The 6,959-nt window shown below is 46.2% G+C and overlaps 1 pseudogene across 1 annotated transcript; it reads left to right on the forward strand.

The window, feature by feature from the left end:
* Window positions 1-5,049: 5,049 nt before the first annotated feature.
* On the forward strand, window positions 5,050-5,805 carry LOC309825392 (ubiquitin-conjugating enzyme E2 N-like; annotated as a pseudogene). Its single transcript has 2 exons — window positions 5,050-5,193; window positions 5,498-5,805. The product of its transcript is annotated as a ubiquitin-conjugating enzyme E2 N-like (transcript).
* The last annotated feature ends 1,154 nt before the right edge of the window (window positions 5,806-6,959 follow it).

Below are 6,959 nucleotides of genomic sequence, written 5' to 3' on the forward strand. Positions count from 1 at the left end.
GCTACCTAAATGTCCATTGACAGAAGAATGGATAAAGAAGATGTGGTACATATATACAATGGAATACTACTCAGCCATAAAAAAGAATGAAATTATGCCATTGCAGCAACATGGATGGACCTAGAGATGATCATACTAAGTGAAGTAAGTCAGAAAGAGAAAGACAAATACCATATGATATCACTTATGTGTAGAATCTAAAATATGATACAAATGAACTTATTTACAAAACAGAAATAGAGTCACAGATATAGAAAACAGATTTATGGTTAACAAAGGGGAAAAGGGGGTGGGATAGATTAGGAGTTTGGGATTAACATATACACACCATTATATAAAAAATAGATACACAACAAGGACCTACTGCATAGCACAGGGAACTCTACTCAACACTCTCTAATGACCCATATGGGAATAGAATCTGAGAAAGAGTGGATATAGGTATGTGTATAACTGATTCACTTTGCTGTACACCTGAAACTAACACAACATTGTAAATCTACTCTACTCCAATAAAAATGTTTTTAAAAACAGAAAAAAATAAAAAGTTCCTGGGAAGGCTTACAGATGGAGCCTCTCAGCTTGAGTGTGAAAGCCTTCGTCATTATTTGTTTCCTCACCATAAGTGCAGTGAAAGTGGAGAGAAACAAGAGGAACCTCAGGGTGGGGTCAGGGAGGGAAAGACCCGGAGTGAGAGGGGGTGGGGTGCAGAAGCCCAGCTGGGCCCACCTCGCAGGTGGCGCGCAGGTGTGGGTTGAGGACCTGGGGTAGTGTCTCCCTGGGGGTGGTCCGGAAGGGTTTCACGGGGGAGGAGACCCCACCTCAGAGTCTGGAAGCAGATGGGGTGAAGCTCCGTGTAAACCGTGAGCTGCTCTCTCAGTTCCCTGCAGTCCTGTGACGGGGCAGCCGCAGGGTGGCCGCAGAGCACACACCTGCTCCCAGGAGGACAGAGACGGCTGGAGAGACACTGATTAGATGGACCCCAGCGAACTCCCTCAGAGGATGGCTGGGCCCACGCCCTTCACACCAGCTTCCACGGGCCCTTCGGACCAGGGCACCTGTTCCCCCCTCAGAGCCTTCACACGGGCTCTTGTGTCCTCTGCTCACTAGATCCTTCTAGATCTTTCCTGGACTTCTCAGCTCAAATGTCACCCCCTCAGGGAGAACTTTCTGGCTCCTCCACAACTGAAACAAGCTCTCTCTCCACTCAGAGTGCCCTTTCCTCTCCTTCATGGCTCTGATATAATTTGCAGTTAGAGATTCATTTGCTTGTGGGGACGATTGTACTTATGGGAAATTCATCAAGGCCCAGTGAAGGGGAGGTCTCAGGGAGAGGGCCTGATGCCCTGCTTTGGGGCCAGAACTTGAAAAAGCACAAGCCCAAGGAAGGGGCTCTGAGCGAGCCCCAGGACAGCGGCTGGACCTGCTGGACAGTGGGCTGCACTCAGGGACCCTGCAGTATAAGTTGTCCGTGGAGCTACACAAGCCTTTCAGCGCCCAGAGGCAACCCTAGAAAAAGAAAGGGAACCCTGAACGAACGGCGATCCACCAAGGATGTACTCTCCCAATGAAATGAGGTTTCAAAATAGAAATGAATAGGAATTAAAGAAAACTAACGTTATGTTTTTTGCACACCAGAATTGAGAGAATGAAATTCACGCCTGTCTCCTCTCCCGACTTGGCTATGGTCTGAATCCTGCACTCGGCCACGAGTCCCATCATGGTGGATGATGGAACCTTCGTAACCACTGTATTTTCAGAGCAAGCACTGCGCCTGCCACATAGTCTGCCCCCAGTATATATTTTGTGGGGTGCCTGCGTGGGATGGGTGCGTGGCACAGGGCACCTCCTCCCCCACAAGCCCACCACCCCAGAGTAAGTCTCCTTGTTCTTGGGACCAATGTTCTGCCCCTCAGAACATGGGCCAGCATGTGTGAAGCCCCCTGCAGACCGCTTTTCTGGGGACCTGCCTCGGGGGCTTGGCCCAGACATGGTGCCTGGGGCTTCTGAGAGGCAGGTGACAGACCGGGCTGAGCTGGGAACGAAGGGACCGAGTTACCACTGAGAAGTTGGGCCTGCCAGGACAGGGGCTCAGGCCAAGTCAGGGAATGTGTCACCAGAGATCGGGGGCATGGGGGGGAGCACAGAGCCTGCTCCAGGGCTCCTGGGACCCGAGCTCCAAGGCCACATGTCAGGCTATGCTTCCTATGGAGGCCAGGGCTCTGGCCAAGGGCAGAGAAGTACCGGAAGAGGCTAGGTCGGCCCCTGGGCTGTAGGAAATGAACAAAGTGGCCATAAAGCAGCCAGTGGTGCAGAAGGCTGGGTAATAGCGTGGAGTGGGAGCGGTTCACCAGCCCTGAGCCCTGAAGCACGTTTCTGAGCCTCCGTTTGCTGCCACCCTTCTCTCCTGTGCCTTGTGATGCTGAGGCTGTGATGCTGAAACCACATTTCTGCATCGCCAGCTGGCGCTATTTTAGGCTCAGCCCATAAGGGGCGCTGGAGGGAGGATGCAGGGCCGGCGGAGGAGGACAGGACTTGCTCCTTCCCTGTCTGCTTTCCATCACTCCAGCCACACTGCTTCACCCCAGGGCAGGAGCTCCTTCCCATAGCAGCAGCGGGATCCAGTCTGCAGTTTCCCAGGCTTCGTAGAACCTAGCCCCTTGGTGCTGCATCTCAGAGACTCAGCCCCAGACCAGCAGCATCTCCCACACTCCAGAGATCTGAGCGTCAGCTCCACAGGCCCTCTCCTCCAATTACAATTTAATTAATTAGGTAAAATTATTAAGTTTTAATAATTCTAATCTCTTCCATCCCTTCGCCAGCCCCAGGGTACTAGCTGCTTCCAGCAGTTACTACCTTGGCAATAACTTAGTTTCCTTCTTACTTTTTCAGTTACCTAATTAACAACTTTATACCTGGTTAACCCTTTTTTTTTGGTTGCATTGGATTCTTAACCACTGCAGCACCAGGGAAGTCCCTCTGGTTAACACTTTTTAAATGAATTTCTCATTGTATAAATATGGTTTCTATCTCCTGACAGGGTCCGGACTGATCCTTTAGGGTACTGAAACATGCTTCTTATTGTTTGTTTGTTTGGTTGTTTGTTTTTGATTTTGAGGATGAAGTTAGACAGCTTTTACACGGTGACCGGCATGTAAAAAGTCATCAATTCACGTTAGTCCTGTCCTTCCTTCTGGAACATTCTTAGAGTCATATGGTGCCAAATTGTTTTCAAAAATCTTAATTTTTTCCTTACTGAAATGTCTAAAAGTACAGGTTTGGAAACAAATAGATTTGTGCTTTGCTGCTTTCTCTGTTACTTTGGACAACTTTCTTCATGTCTTGAAGCCTCATCTATCAAGTGGAAATGACAGGAATAGCACTTATATAGTTGCCGTAAAGATTATATCAGTAATGTTTGTTGACTGTGCCTGGCACAGAGCAGCAGTCGGAAAATTATACCAGTTATGGTCGTTCCCTCAACAATTACTTTTGTAGCCTACTTTCAAACTGCCTCTCCTTCCTAAACACACTTTCCAGATGAGTGTCTGTTAAAACTCTGGTGCACAGAGCAGAATGCAATACTGCACCCAAGGGGCTGACCAGAGTGGAGGGGGCAGGTCATCACTTCTTATGGTTGAAATGTTCTGCTCTCTTTAATGGGAACTGAAATCACAGCCTGTGACCACTTTATTTGGAAACGATGTCCCCACTTCTTTTGCATCTCCCGTATGGTAATACTTTTGTATCAGTCTTGGTTCTTATTTGGGATCAACAGGAAAGATTAAGAGCTGAACCGTGCAAACCAAAAAAATAGTCAACACACACCGGAATTCTTAGAAGACGGTGGTGGTATTTTTAAATCTTCCCAAATTGTCTCACAGAGCAACGAAGATAGCAAAACTGAAGACCCACGGACAACATCTGCAACAAAACTAGGTGGTAAGATCTCCCCAGTATTCTCCTGATACGAGGAGGTGGGAACAACCCACTGGTAGCTAAGCTACAAGGACTGCATGGTGCATAGGGCGACATCTGGGCTCCTAAGACAGAAGAAGCCCCAAGTCACTAGGATGAACTAACTGGAAAGTGCTGTGGGCCATTCTGAGAACTAGGTTTTGAAGGATCCAACCAGGAGGCAAGTGCAATGGGTCCATATGACAGAGCTGATAGCACTGGAGCACTATGGGCCCTTGAACTCATGAAATGTAACAAATCAGGGACTTCCCTGGCAGTCCGGTGGTTAAGACTTCGCCTTCCAATGCAGGGGACGTGGGTTCAATCCCTGGCCGGGGAGCTAAGATCCCACATGCCTCGGGGCCAAAAAACCAAAAGTCATAAACCAGAAGCAATATTGTAACAAATTCAATCAAGACTTTAAAAATGGTCCACATCAAAAAAAAAATCTTTAAAACAAACAAACAAATCAAAGCTCTTTTCCAAAGCAGAGATCCAAACTGAGAAGAAACAGATAGAAGCAGAATCCAAATTGAGCAGGATAAGGAGAGTAGAAGCAAAGGAAAGAAAGGTCCAGATAAAAGCAGGGGGGGGGGTTTCCCTGGTGGCACAGTGGTTAAGAATCTGCCTGCCAATGCAAGGGATAGGGGTTCGAGACCTGGTCCAGGAAGATCCCACATGCAGCAGAGCAACTAAGCCCGTGCGCCACAGCTACTGAGCCTGCACTCTAGAGCCCGTGAGCCACAACTACTGAGCCTGTGTGCCACAACTACTGAAGCCCGCACACCTAGAGTCCGTGCTCCGCAACAAGAGAAGCCACCACAATGAGAAGCCTGCGCACCACAAACAAGAGTAAACCCCGCTTGCTGCAACTAGAGAAAGCCCGCGCACAGCAATGAAGACCCAACACAGCCAAAAATAAATAAATAAATTTTTTTTTATTTTAAAAATTTTAAAAAAAATGCAGAAGAGGGGAAGAGAGTAGTCAGATCTCCAAGAGTGTGAGGCCATGCTTTTAATCATTTTGTGAAAACAACATAAGAGGAAGCTATAGGGAGAAGAGACCAGAGGCCCATCTTGGGATCTGACAAGATGGCCGGGCTACCCCATGGGATTTTCAAGGAAACCCAGCATTTGCTGGTTGGACCAGTTCCCAGCATCAAAGCAGAACCAGATGAGAGCAACACGCATTATTTTCATGTGGTCCTTGCTGGACCCCAGGGTTCCCCCTTTGAGGTGGGGACTTTTTTTTAATTAATTAATTTATTTATTTATGGCTGTGTTGGGTCTTCATTTCTGTGCGAGGGCTTTCTCCAGTTGAGGCGAGCGGGGGCCACTCTTCATCGCGGTGCGCAGGCCTCTCACTGTCGCAGCCTCTCTTGTTGCAGAGCACAGGCTCCAGATGTGCAGGCTCAGTAGTTGTGGCTCACGGGCCCAGTTGCTCCACGGCATGTGGGATCCTCCCAGACCAGGGCTCGAACCCGTGTCCCCTGCATTGGCAGGCGGATTCTCAACCACTGTGCCACCAGGGAAGCCCGAGGTGGGGACTTTTAAACTTGAACTCTTCCTTCCAGATGAATACCCAGTGGCAGCCCCTGAAGTATGTTTCATGACCAGAATTTGTCATCCTAATGTAGACAAGTTGGGAAGAATATGTTTAGAAATTTTGAGCGGTCCCCAGCACTGCAGATCCGCACAGTTCTGCTATCGATCAAGCCTTTGTTAAGTGCTTCCAATCCAGCTGATCCATTAGCAAATGATGTGTCGGAGCAGTGGAAGAGCAACAAAGCCCAAGCCATAGAAACAGCTAGAGCATGGACTAGGCTATATGCCAGGAATAATGTTTAAATCCATCTGATCATCAGGTGTGCATCACTTCTCCTGTTCTGCCAAGACTTCTTCCTTTTTGTTTCCATTTAATGGACATAGTCTTAGAAACACGGCACAATAAAAGCCATTAGCATTTATTACATTAGCAGATCTAGGTCTGGTCCTGATCCACTGCTGTAAAACACGAGCAGAGGCTAGAAGTATCACCTGGATTGCTGCGAAACATCTAGAAACAGTGGCGCCTCTCTGCTTTTATTCGTTTCCCCCAACAAGGGTTAAGTATAAAGCACTGTGAATGAAGAGAGTTGTCAGGGTTAGCTGCAAGGATGTGGGTGTTTTTTTTTATTATTTTTTTTTTGGGGGGGGAGGTAGTTTTATGTTTATTTTATGGGCTCCTTTCCCTCCTTTTATGATGATCTAATTGTACTGGTTAAAAGCAGCTAACCAGTTCTTTAGAATATGCTAGTTATTCAGATGCTGTAGATGGACAAGTTTCATTGTTTGAACCAACACGGGAACATTAAACAAACATCACAGCCCTCACTAATAACATTGTGACTTTGCTGTCAAGTGTAGAATCCTCCCTTCAAGTAAAAGCTTATGACCATTTTGTATGGCTTGTCTGGAAACTTCTGTAAATCTTATGTTTCAGTAAAATATTTTTTGTTCTAAGAAAAAAAACCAGGGAACTCTACAGGGATGAAGCCAAAAAAGGTATTCTGACACACATTTACATGCTAAAAGCAAGAAAAATGCATTGCAGATAAAAAGTGAGCAACAGAAAAAAAAAAAATCAAATCCCATAAGAAGATAATTCTGAGGAAACAGGAGAATGGGGAGTATTATATGTATATATAATAATATAGAAGAACCAGAGAATAAATATCCCCCCCAGACAATAAAACACACCAGAAAGACATGTATACAAGAGATAGAAGTTATAATCCAATATTAAAAAGCAAGCTAAAATGTATTATGAAAATGATAAAAATTATTAAAGAAAAGTATAAATTAAAATTAGAAAATCTTACAAATGAGGTGACTAGAGAATAGGAAGCTTTGAAAAGAGAAGTGACAGAACTTGGGACATAACTAGAAAAAAGAAAAAAATCTTTTAAAAATGAAGACTAAAGTAGAAGGAACACAAGAAAGAACAAACACAATAATGCCTT

The sequence above is a fragment of the Grampus griseus genome, assembly GCF_964374135.1.
Source record: "Grampus griseus genome assembly, chromosome: 7".
Lineage (NCBI taxonomy): Eukaryota > Metazoa > Chordata > Mammalia > Artiodactyla > Delphinidae > Grampus > Grampus griseus.